The sequence below is a fragment of the Archocentrus centrarchus genome, chromosome 18, assembly GCF_007364275.1.
Source record: "Archocentrus centrarchus isolate MPI-CPG fArcCen1 chromosome 18, fArcCen1, whole genome shotgun sequence".
NCBI classification, from domain to species: Eukaryota; Metazoa; Chordata; class Actinopteri; order Cichliformes; family Cichlidae; genus Archocentrus; species Archocentrus centrarchus.
The window spans coordinates 12,276,560-12,290,206 of NC_044363.1; the positions used below are offsets into that span (position 1 = coordinate 12,276,560).

The 13,647-nt window shown below is 40.7% G+C and overlaps 1 long non-coding RNA gene across 1 annotated transcript; it reads right to left on the reverse strand.

Annotated features, from left to right (window-relative positions):
- Positions 1–6,139: 6,139 nt before the first annotated feature.
- LOC115797126 (uncharacterized) lies at positions 6,140–7,694 on the reverse strand. Its single transcript, XR_004021388.1, has 3 exons — positions 7,558–7,694; positions 6,845–6,918; positions 6,140–6,493 (listed from the first exon to the last, which is right to left on the reverse strand). It is a non-coding gene; the product is annotated as an uncharacterized LOC115797126 (long non-coding RNA).
- Positions 7,695–13,647: the final 5,953 nt, after the last annotated feature.

The following is a 13,647-nucleotide window of genomic DNA, read 5'->3' on the forward strand; positions in this document are numbered from 1 at the left end:
ATGTTTGAAGGCAGCAGGAAAATGTTTCTCATCACTTTTTTAGTTATTTAGTATCAGAAACCTTTGTTTGAAAAATATGCAGCAGAAAATATGATTCTCTGTAACTCTGCAGCCAACATGAGGTCAGATTCATTTATCAGCACATTTAAGATTTTAATCAAATTTAGTTTTTATCTACAAAAGATAAATTCATTCTGAAAATATCACAATCAATTCTGCATTCAGTCACCATAGAAAACTAAGTTTGAAGCCCAAGTTTATAACAGGATGAATTGTTTATTGCAGAAAACATAATTAAAATCCATAAAGAGAGCACAGTGAAATCTGCAGATCAAAGAGTGGAATCAATGTTTCAGGTAAAGATGAAATAAATAAAGAAAAGTTGAATAAAAGAAGTCATTTATAAATGCTGCCAGGTTTGAATCATTTTCATTATCTGCATAGATAATTAATATTACTTCATCAATGATTCAAACTTCACACTGAATCATGTGAATTATTCAACAGTCATGTTTGAACTATGAGTCGATACAAAGATAAATGTGAACAACCAAACTTCATGTGAGTGTTTGATTAAATAGAATCAGTTATGCAGCTGTAACTTTAAACATTACTGATGCAAACAGACCAACAGAACTACGTGTTAGTGAAAAACCTGAAAGCAGAAGTGAACTGAAGAACAAACAAAGAGAAACTGGCTGATAACAACAGCTGACTCTGGCAGACAGACAGTCCTGACAGTGTTTGCACATGAACCACAAACAGTTCCAGCACAGAGTCATTAAAGAGTCCTGCACACAGAGATGAAGCTGACTGAAGATCAGAGAGCTACAAATTCAAAGAAGAGGACAAAGCAGCGCCATATTTACTCTGTGAGCTTTCACTGTGTTTCTGTGTCTGCAGCTTCTTTACATTAGTGTGTAGCTGAGGCACTGACATGTTGTCTGTTCTTCTCTTTTGTTCCTCATTACAATAAATGGATAATTGTGTTAATCAGTTGAATCATAAAAAACAGTGTAATAATCAGGGTCATGAACAGGATCAGATGTTGTAATGAGTGAATGAAGTCACCTCTCTCAGCTGCCTTGAGTACTGCTGAGGAGCGAGCTGCACTCACATTTTATTTAGCCATTAACAGCACAGACTGGATCAAATGGGAGAGCTGATTTTAACTCCCTGATCTGAGATCAGCTCTTTGAAAAACACGAAACACAAACTGAAACAACTTTTTTCCTCTCAGCACCGAAAATCTGACACTTAGTTTGTCTCTTCTCAGCTTCCATCTCTGCTTTCATAAAAGAAATGAATCAACCATTGTGAGAGGAGACAGAGGTGAAGAGTCATCAACACATGAGGTCAAAGGTCAGCAACATCTGATCCTGTTCATGATCCTGATTCTTACACTGACTGACCAAAACTAGAAGAACTACAACCAGAAGAAGAACCTGCACTTTGATTTGATCTGAAAATGTTTCACAGTTTAAATCTTCAGAGCTGCAGAAATGTTTTTCTGCCACAAGGTGGCGCCATGTTTCAAGTGATAAAGGAAACTCGACTGTGGAGCTCATTTCTTCCAACTTGAACTAAACCTTCACTGACTGCTGCAGGAAAACTAGACTTAGATCGTATCCTGGTGAATATCAGCTGCACACTGTGAACAGCAGGCTGAGGAAAAACGTGTCTTTAGTTTGATGTCAGACTTTCAGCTCCTCTCTGATTCACAGCAGGGAGTCCCTCATGTTGATTTGGCAGTTTTTACTCCTGAAGCCCTAAAAGGGGATTTGTTTCTCTTCCTGGGATCAAACTGGGATATTTCTTTTGTTAGGAGAACATGTAAATACTCGGGTAAACTAGAGTCGATCTTGTTGCTGAATCCATGAGTCAGACTGTGACTCATTAAACTCTCAAACTGAAACCATGTCACACACACAGTGGAGAGAGGAGGAGAGTATCATTACAGCTTTGTTTAATCAGACTGTTTAGCTGATCAATCTTCACTACACATTTGAACAGGGAATTAACTGCAATGATGTTATATTTAGGTCATCTACAGGAGAAAACAGAGCCATCGTGCTATAATGAACATTTTAATTAACAAGTGAAATCCACTTAAAATCAGAGCACAGCACCAACGTGAGCACCAGTGTCACCATGATCTCCTGTAACACTGATGAAAGCTGCACAAAATGTGTGTTAGTATCATGATGTCAATGTGACACTCAAATGTGTTATTAAAGGAGACATATGCAAAATCCACATTTTTAGCCCTTGAATACATTTTGTTGTGTGCTTTGAATGTGTCAAAAAAGATGTAAAAAAACGGTTTGTGGAGCTACAATAACGAGGAATTCAGACCAAAGTGTTGCAGTTCTACTTTATAGAGACCACAAGTGAATGAAAAGGAAGAAAAGGAACACACACACACACACTGCCACAGATTTACTGAAATTGATCCTAAATCTGTGCGCCTGTTGTTCTGAGTTTAGTTTTCGGCATTTTGCATCTCTTTTCATTTTTTCCAAATTTCCCATTTTCTCTGAACGAACATCCCTGCTGCTGCTGCTGCTGGGAAGCTGTCTAACCTGCAGGTCCACGTGGGCGCTGGGCTGACTGCAGATCTATGAAGACAGACAGGCAGACAGAGAGAGATACAGGCAGCATGTTCGTCTTCATACACGGCGAGAAGCCGCAGCATATTTTTGGTTTTAAAATAAGCCCCCCCCCCCCCCCCCCCCCCCCCCCCCCCCCCCCCCACACACACACACACACACACACACACACACACACACCAACCAGTCACTCCCACTAGTGGGGGTGGGGTATTTAAACCACTGACAAATTTAGACCTTTTTCCGGTGGGTGTGGTGGAGGGTGGGGTGGGGTCAAGTACACTTACTTTCATCATAGTAGCCCTAAGATAACTATAGGAATCGTGTCAATAATAATGATTTTTAGTATTATTTTCTGACATCGTTTTCTAAAGTTAGTGTCAGAGTTAAAGCTGGAAGGAAAACAGGTTTGATTGTCAGATGTTCTTTGGTCATGATGTTACAGTGCACTCACACAGAGGCTGTGCTTCAACAGAGTAAGTGTGGCTTGTCATTGTATGTAAGACCTGAGTTGCTGTGGCTGAAAGATGAAGCTGTAATTTCACCAAACAAATCAGTGGTACCTCAAACAGCAGCAAAAGTGAAAATTCTGCAGAGTCATTAATGTGATTTGAAAACAGTGTCTTCTTATGGAGCTGATGTTCTTCATTGTCTTAGTTTGTTAAAGTTTTCTGCTTTGGTTGAATTGTGTTTCATTGCCTGTTTCTTTACATTTATGGAGAGTGACATGAAGCCCAGGAAGAAACCCTGACTAGTTGGACTTTTTTATTTTTAATTAACATAAAAATGTTACCCGTCAGCAGCAGCTGTTACAATGTTGTTATAAACGTTGTCTTTCTCTCATTTAGAAACTCCTGAGCTTCTCACTCCTCTTCATCACTCCTCACAGCTTTAGGAGCTGTTTTTAGGACTCAAATGTTCACCAAAGACTGTGGATTTAGTTTGAATCTTCATTTTAAAGCTTTGCCTTTTAGTTACACCTGCCTGTGAAATGTTAGTGGAAAAAATCTTATCGTATTTTAGGTTATGCATGATTGTGTTTTCAAAAACAAACAAAAAGCTCATCTCCAAACGTCCAAGTTTAAAAGAAGTTTTTATTTTCCAGTCAGAAAAAGAACAAACACAGTAAAAATGAGTGCTCTCAGAGTCTGTCCACTTTGCAGCACACCCACACCATCTCCAAATCCTAACTAAGCTGGTGACAGATCAGCTTTCTGTCAATGAACTACAAGTTGTTTAAAAAGAGAAATGAATCCAAACAGCTGAGGCTGATCCTCAATGACTAGAAATGACATTTTTATGTGTTATTTAAAAAGAACTTTTACAAGAAAATGAAGTAAAAATGCACCAACTGGAACGCAGATTTGGAAAAGGCTCATATCTGCTTCCAGTCAGAGACAAAAATAGAAAAAGGTGATTAAAAAGTATAAAGGCAAAAAATGATTTCTGTGTGCTGGACACTCTTCAACATCGGTGCACTCAGACACTCTCTCACATGTAATGTGAGGACAAAACAATAACATTAATTTTACTGATTTAGTATTCTGGCAAATAAACAACCTACAAACAGAGTGACTGATGTTCTAATCTGTTTCACTCACTGGTCACAGTGTCTGCTGGTGTCTGACACACAATAACTGCAACACCTAAAGTCTGACACAAACCTCCTTCTGTGTAAACTGAGGGAGCTCCGAGTAGCAGCAGAGCTCATCAGCAGCATGTTTCCTTCTAAATACAGTTAAAGTGATGGACGAGGAACCATCAGAGCTTTGTGACTGGATTCAGTTTATTCTTCTGTTGTGGAATATTATCAAGACACCAGATAAAAATACACTGCTGCTTTTTCCACTATTAATTTAAAACTATGAGGTAGTAATATAAGAATTAAAGAGAAACTTTTTTTCTTGGACAAATGCAAGAAATACAAAGCAGCCACTGTCCAAAACTTTGAAAGACCTTCAGAAAGTCTGGACGACTATTCCTCGAGACCAATTTATAAAGCTTGGAAGTAAACTATAAAGAAATATGGCGTGGCTCAAGATTTTTGCACAATACTGTAAAACATGAGGATGATGTAACTGTGCTGCTCTGAGGTACAGCTCTGAGGAAGTTTCAAAAACTATCAAAAACACTGACAGCAGCCTCATTACAGTGAGGGGTGACCTCAGGAATGATCTGTAATGGACTGCTACTTTAAATGAATACAAACCTGGTAATAATAGGGCAGCAGTGGTACAGTGGTTAGCACCACTGCCTTACACTTCAGGTTTGATTCCACCTGGGCCCAGGCCACTCTGTGTGGGTTTCCTCCCACAGTCCAAAGATGTGACAGGCTGGTGACCTGTACAGGGTGTACCCTGCCCCTCTCCTATGACAGCTGGATAGGCTCCAGGACCCCCCGCGACCCTGAACAGGATAAGCAGAAGAGAATGGATGACTGGATGGACAGACCTGGTAATAGGAGGTATTAGTCTGTACAACTGTTTTCATTACTTACAAAATATCTTCAACTTTAAGTAAAGGAGTGAAAGTGCTGTGATCACCACTGCAGACACACCCAGACTTGCATAGAGGCCGATTCTCTCACGGCTCGCTGCCTTTGATGTTTCTCCAACAGGTTTTTCTATGACTGCTGCAAAGACATTGAACAAGTATGAAGGACGAGATCATTAACTGTAAACAGCTGAGGACGAGAGAACTTAGAGACAAATTAACAAAGTGGAGCATTTAGTATCTTAAGAATGACTGACAGCATCACACAGTTCCACGATGCAAATTTCCTGTCCCACCACATCCCAAAGGTGTTCTGGTGGACTGAGATCTGGTGACTGTGGAGGTCATCTGAGTGCAGTGAACTCGCTGTCATGTTCAAGAAACCAGACTGAGATAATCTGAGGTTGTGCATTGTTGTGTTATCCTGCTGGAAGCAGCCATCAGAAAATGGGTACACTGCGGTCATAAAGGGAGGCAGGTCGGCTGTGATGTTTAAATGTTGCTCAGCTGGTACTAAGGGGCCAAAGTGAGCCAAGAAAATGTATGCATGATTCTGATGCTACCATTTGAATGTTGCAGCAGAAATCGAGACTCATCTGACCAGGTAACGTTTTTCCAGTCTTTTTGCCCAGTTTTGGTTGAGCTTGTGTGCACAGGGGTGGCATCCCTGGTCTTCTGCTGTTGTGACCCGTCTGCTTCCAGAGTCAGTGTGTTGTGTGATCAGAGATGCTCTTCCTGTCAGCTCAAGCAGTCCGACCATTCTCCTCTGACCTCTGACACCAACAAGGAATTTCACCCCACAGAACGCAGACTCACTGGACATTATTGTGTGGCTGACACAGATGTTTTTTGTTTGTTTGTTTGTTTTTGTTTTGTTTTGTTTTTTGGCAGCTGGCCATGATGTAGCTGCAAAAATGTCCATGACTGTAATGAAACACACTGATTGGGCACAATGCCTTAATTGATCCAGGTCTAAATATTTGTTTACTCCACAGTTACTGTGCTGGACACCCACAGAGACATCATCTTACCTGTAACACTGAGGTCACATGGTTTGGAGCTTTTTTCTCTGTTAAGGACGACACTGAGGTGATATGTACCCGAGTCACTGAGCCTCAGATCAGTTAAGAGACATTTAAACTGTCCTTTCCTGGCGAGCTGTGGGTCACACTGCAGTCGTTCCCTGAAAAACTCATCTGGATAAATCTCAGTGTCTCTGTCACTGTTATAGAAGAAAATCTGTGTCCTCCTTTTTACATTCATTAAGTCTATAAACACGACGTCACGAGACGAGTTGATGCTGAAATGGAGCAGCCATGTCATCGTGATGTTACTGTTTTCCTCTGCCTGGTAGACGTCCTGTTCTACACTCACAGTGAATTTAGTCTCACCTGCAGGAGTTAAAAAGGAAAAAGACACAGAATAAATTAAGAATTATAATTAAATGCAGACATAACTGAGAATCAAGTTTATAAACTAATTACGGACAAATTACAAAAGGCACCACCTCTAAATGCCTCGAAAATGCAGAATAAAAATATTTTAAATCACGTGGAGGTCAGATTTTATATATATATATCTTTATATATATATATATATATATATATCTTTATATATATATATATATATATATATATATATATATATATATATATATATATATATATATATATATATATATATAGAAACAGCAAGGTTACTAACTGATGCTTCATCAGCTGAATACAGCAGCAGCTACTCACCCACTGCAGGACAGCAGAGAGTCACAGTTAATACTGAGAGAAGAGCTGTCCAGCCCAACATTCTTCATTGAACCCTGAAAGTGGGAAACCACAGAAGAAGAACAGCACAGCATTATGTTCTTAATATACGAACTGAGTCCATTAATCCATATCACAGCTGTAGTAGAGAGCAGATATTCACTGTAGCTGAGACTTCTCATACACAGCATGTCTTTGTTCCCAGAAGAAACTTTTTTTTAGTTTTAGTTTCATTTTAATCGCAGCTTTTTGGACCCCCGCCCCGCCCCCTTCACACTAACAGCACTGCACTCAAACATGATCAGTCATGCAAAAAATCCAAGGATTAAAAAGTAACGTCCCCAATGCAAGTCAGTGCAAACTTGCTAAGTTTTAGCTGTAGAGACTCCATTTACTGATGCCGATGTTTCTGCACTCCTGCTCCAAAGACTAATATGGATGCTATGACTGCACCAATGTTATCGATGTGTTTTTATGCAGCTGCACATAAAAAACACAAAACACTGTCCAGAAAACAAATGATGTGTTTCTGATCTGACGAGGAGTGCGGGGTAAAAATGTAGCTGATTTTTAATCCAAATTATTGGATAGTTAATCCATTTAAACCATATAAGTGTTTAGGGAATGTTATATAGCATATGTTATAGACTTTCATAGAATTGTATGAACATGCAGGCCTGTAGAAATGTACCTACTGTGAGTCTGTTTGCAGAACGAGCAGATTCTCAATGAAAAAGCATCTGTTCTCCTTCGTTTTTCCCTCAGATCTCTGTAGTAGAATCCACATTCATGCTCATTCAGAGCTCAAACAGTTCGTCAGCTCTCAACAAGAAACAAATAATAACTCTCCAAACAGTCGTTGCATCAATGTGCAAACCTGTACAGACCTGAGCACCATCCAACAGCTGCTGATCACCAATCAGGGTCTGCACATGTAAGAGGAGGAACTACAGACTCCTCCTGTGTGATTGGCCTACACTATCATCATCTCCCACACACAACATTTGCACACTATTCCCAGCTCACATGCCTGCACAGGCCTATCAGACTCACAGGTATTTTTCCTCAGCAATGCCACTAAAAGTGTGATCACAACCCTGAAATCTAAAGAGCCTCAAACAGCGATCAAGCTCAGTCGTTCACTTTGAGATCCTTTAAAGAACGACTGAGAAACTCTTTCAAAGTCTTAGGATGCAGATTTTGAAGAGGAAGAAAGCTTTCTGTTTGTCCTTCAACAATCAGCAGTAACACTTTGTTACATGTCTTAACCTTTGTGTGATATTCATATTTTTGTTACTCAGCCAGTTTTGGTGGGTCTGCTGGAGCCACCACATCACTGACTTATTAAATAAGTACACCTGTAAATATACTTGATGGACATATGTGGTTAATATTTGGCATTTACCTCAATTAGAGCACATTTATGATTTTATAAAATCTAATTAAAAAAAGAAAAACGTGGAAGAAACATGTTTATCATCAAATATAAATGAAGGTTTCTCATCACTATGAAAGTTTATTTCTTTCAGTTAAACAGGTTCATGCCAGTCTACACAGCAGTTTGGCTCTGTGTGTTTGTGTGTGTGTCTGTGTGTGTTGCATATGTATTTCTTGTACTTCATGAATGTTGAACATTGGAGTTCTCCTTTTGGTTCCCACTAGAACAGAATTTAAACCAGGGAACATCTGCTGACCAGGATCATTGTCTCGATGGTATCTGGGCTGAAAAGTTGAAGCTCAGGTTTGTGTTGCTCATGCTGGGTGGGTCATCCTTTGGACAAAAAGACCTTTCAGTGTCACAGTATTTATGCATCCATGTTCCTGGTCAGGTTCATCCTTTCTCCAAACTGACTGTCAGACTCTGAGTTGAAGGTGCTGCTTTAGCTCACCTGGATAAGCAGGTGAACATGTACTGAATACTAGAGTTCTCACTGCAGGGCCCTTTGCTCTGAAAACTCTTCATCTTTCAGATTTTCTCTCTATTCTGAAATCACTGAAGTTCTCTGAGAACAGTCTTTTTGCCATCTTCATCAATAAGGACCACACACACACACACACACACACACACACACACACACACACACACACAAAACACATTTTTTGACCCACCCCTGATTTCCAGCTGGGACAGAGTGCGAGAAAATGAAGAGTGGTTCCCGCAAGACAGAGAAATGTGCGGGAAAGTGAGAGCAGGTGTGGGTGTTTGAAATGTTGGAACCTCGTGTGGGAAAAGCTGGAACAGAAAGACAAAAGATGCAAACACACACACACACACACACACACACACACACACACACACATACACACATGCACACACACACACACATACACACACGCACAAACATGCACATACACACACACACACACACTCTGGGAGCAGGCCATGTAGGTGGTGGATGGAGGGAAGGAGACCTGATATAATTGTAAATGTGTTAGAAAATGAACTTTAGATCAAGAATGCAAACACCTCATGGACTGGACTGGTTTGCTCAGTAGCCACACTCCAACAGCCCCACACTTGCTGCTAGTGAGGGGGATCAGTTTGCCTGTTGGTCCAGTAGGAGGTGCATTACTACACAACATGTGAGGAATCTTATAAAGTCAGAGACACAACAAAACCCTAAACAGGTCCAGGCCTTTCTAACACCACTGAATTCAACTAAGATACTTGAAACTTATCACAGATGTGTTCACTGAATTATTAGATGATTTTAATAATTTTATTACTTTTTTCAAATACAAGATGTTGTTACATTTTAGTCTAAATTTCTATCCAACATTTCACAGATGTCTCCTGTATATGTTTATTTCTCCTCTTGGATTTCAGCCTCATGCAGAATGATCTGCTCTAAAAGCCTCTCCTGTGTGCGCTCCAGGCTCAGTTTAACCTCTGAGGTCAGATGCTGAAGCTGAGCATCATGGAGAAATCTTGAGTGATAAGTTTTAAATATGATTAATATGAATCTTATGTGTAAGTTCAACAAGGAAGATCTGTAATCAGTCATCTGCTTTCCCGGGTGTTACCCGTCATTCTCCTTTGCAGACTCATGTGTGCAGCCTGCCTCCTCTCCATCTCCCCTTTACCCAACTTACTCTGTGGGCCATTTTCTTTGTAAATGTTCACGTCTCTGAAAACTTGACCTTATCCAGCTGCTGGTAAAAAGGCTGCAGCATTCACTGTCACACTGACGCTCAGTCAGCTCCAGCTGCAGGTGAGGTGGAGCATCATCATTGTCAAATAGCAACATGTCCTTTTTGATAGCGGTTGTTAACTCACCAGTGAGGGATGCAATGACTGCTGCACACATTTATATGCTTTTGTAATTTTATAGTGATAAATTACTCACACTCAAAGTGAGATATTGTAATAATTTGCTATTTTAAATCTTTTGAGCAATAATTATCAAAGATAAATAAAGAGAAGAACTGACATTTCTGTGTATTGTGGAATATATTACATTTAAACTTTGTTACTTTTTGAAATTTTAATTGAAGTTTTAATCCTGTGGGTTTGGATTTTAGATTTCTTAACAAACATTCACTCAGAGAGTGAGAGTGAACGGCACTCTGTCTGATCAGGTCTGTTCCTCCACCGGCTCCCCACAAGGATGAGCTCTGTCACCTCTCCTGCTCATTCTTTATACAAACGTGTGGCAGCAGCAGGAGGACAGATTCATTTCAAAGTATGCAGATGATTCAGTTATTGTCAGTCTGCTGATGGGCCATGAAACTCACCACTGGGTGGAATCACAGGTCTGTGCTGTAACATCCAATCAGTGGATTTTAAACCACAGTTTGTTTTCCAGTTGAAGCAGCTTTTATTTAAAAGAAAAAAAAACAACAGTTGCCATGTTAACAAGAATGTCAACATAGGGCTGAGTTTTAAGTTTACCTGATGATGTCACAATGTTCTGGAATTCACCACAATCTAAGCTCAAAGGATCTTAGGGTGGAATCTTGAAATACATCCACAAACTCTCTGGTGTTTTACAGAGCGGTCTTCTAAAGCAGAGCCAAAGGATTCAAGTACAGAGTTGGCATCATATCACTCTGGACTTGCTGGATCCACAAAGATGCCGCTCTTACTTCGACCCATCACGTGCTTCCCTGGGTTTTAGAAAGCTGGAACGATTTATCAGCTCAAACCTGAGAAAATCTCAGTCACCAACTCCAATAGAAGATTTGGAGTCCGTGACTGAAATTCAGGAGAACATGGCTGAACAGCTCACCTCTGCTCTGATACCAGTGTCTGTGGGACACAGGAGATCTCTGTCTTCCTCTGTCTGATGGATTTCAGGAGAGGAAAACAAGAAGATTTGGAGTCCCTGACTGAGCCCACCTCTGCTCCTGAGACCAGTGTCTGTGAGACACAGGAGATCTCTGTCTTCCCTCTGTCTGATGGATTTCAGGAGAGGAAACAAGAAGATTTGGAGTCCCTGACTGAGCCCACCTCTGCTCCTGATACCAGTGTCTGTGGGACACAGGAGATCTCTGTCTTCCCTCTAACTGATGGATTTCAGGAGAGGAAACCAGAAGATTTGGAGTCCCCTGACTGAGCCCACCTCTGCTCCTGAGACCAGGTCTGTGAGACACAGGAGATCTCTGTCTTCCCTCTACTGATGGATTTCAGGAGAGGAAACCAGAATATTTGGAGTCCCTGACTGAGCCCACCTCTGCTCCTGATACCAGTGTCTGTGGGACACAGGAGATCTCTGTCTTCCCTCTGTCTGATGGATTTCAGGAGAGGAAACAAGACAAAGAAAAGAAAAAAAAGACAGAAGATTGAAAGCAGAGAGCAGGAAACTACTGGCCACGAGGTCACCCAGGTCAGACCTGGCCTCTCTGACAGACAGACGTCTGAAGAGGGAAAAGAGAACCTAAATGGAAAGATTGCAAGCAGAGAGGAAGAAGATACTACTGAGCACGAGGTCACCAATCAAACCTGGCCTCTCTGAGAGAGAGACATCTGGAGAGGAAAGAGAACAAAGAGAGAAGCCCCAAAGAAAAGGAGAGCAAGAAAATCCAGACTACATGCCTATTCCCACGGTTTTGAGGGGATATTTTCCACCTAGAGTTATCTAACCCAGATGGATGCTCCTTAAAAGTTCATTCTGGAGCCAGAGCTGTTGTCCTGTCTGTTGGCGGAAGGAACGTCCTGAGGACGTGGATCAAGTGCAGGACTGCGATTCTATAAACTTCTTACACGGTCTGACAAAGAAGTGCAGCTCTCATACAGAGATTTTTGGCTCCAGAAGACCTCAGAGTAGCTTGCTAAAATTGGTGTTTATATAATTGGTAGTAGAAGATCTGTTTCAATTGGCTTACACTCTAAATTGACTTCGTATAGAAACAAAACAGCAACTGCCCCCAAGTACATTAGGCCCAGCCCGTCGCGACAGATGACTGCCCCTCCCTGAGCCTGGTTCTGTGAAGGTTTCTTCCTTTCTAAAGGGAGTTTTTTTCCTTCCCCACTGTCGCCAAGTGCTGCTCATAGGGGAGCCTTGGATTGTTGGGCTCCTCTATAATACTGCTGGCACTCTGCAGTATTATAGAGACTGGGGAAATCTGCTGCTCTGAATTGAATAAACTAAAAAAAAAAAGTGTCTTTTGTTTTTTGTGTCTCCACTCCTCCTTGAGATTGGCCACATGTATTGAATCTAAGGGAATGCTTATCTATGTTATAAAAACACAGGTGGATCTGCAGATCTCCACTTTTGGAGTCTGCCTGTCATAAAACTTTGTAAAACACTAATGTATTCAGGAAACCTTGATTAAAAAAAGCCTGCTGCTAATTAACTCTGGCGCTAATGCCTCATTAGAGCTCCCTCAGTTTATACAGAAGTGTGTTTGTATCAGCTCCTGACGTCCATTCTTCTTCTATGGGAGCAGTTTAGTCTTTATTTAAGATGAGACTTTTGTGCAGCTCTGCTTCAAAGCTCAGCACACTGAAGACAGTTTGATATTGGTCTCCAGTACAAATGAATCAGTCGACCCATTCAGCAATCAGGAGATGTTGACCTTAAGATGAATGCACTTTGTTTGATAACAAACACTCTACTGGAATAACTGATGTGATGAAGGTCTCGTATTATCAAGTTTACATTACTGTGAAACAGTCGTCCATCACAGATCACCTCTCAGTTTAGCTCTTCCTGTAATGAGGCTGCTGTTAACATTAACTAAGGTTCCTGCTCAGAATCAAACTTTAGATGTAGTTATTTTGTTATCAGTGTTCAGGCATGTCAGAGACAAACACAATAGTGTCTCCCAAGGTAAACATCTCAGTTAATGTAGGGCGTGGCTTACCTTTAGATGTAGAGTCATGTTAGTGTCATTAAACAACTCGTGTGTGTTTACAGTTCTTAACTAATCTGTAGCCCAAGTATTGATTAAGTATGGTCCAGTGTGTCCTCTGCTAAAGGAGATAATCAATGAAGCACCTTTCATTAGTATTTACAGACACAACAGCTGTTGTTGTGGCTGCCATGCAGACACTTTGAGCTGATCTGTTAGCAGCTTTGGGATGTGGAGATGGTGCAGGTGCACTGCAGAGTGGACAGACTCTGAGGGCTCTGATGTTGTGCTGTCTTTATTGTTCTGTAGATGGTTGATGTAAATATGCACAATGATGCTGCTACTGATCAACTCTGGTACTGCAACAAAACATTTCCTCAGACAGTAAATGTCAAACACCGACCCAAAAATCTTAAAACTATAATTTCAAGGAAAAAAATGTTTGTACTTATAACTCAATTTTAAAAATATTTGATATTATCTCAGTACTG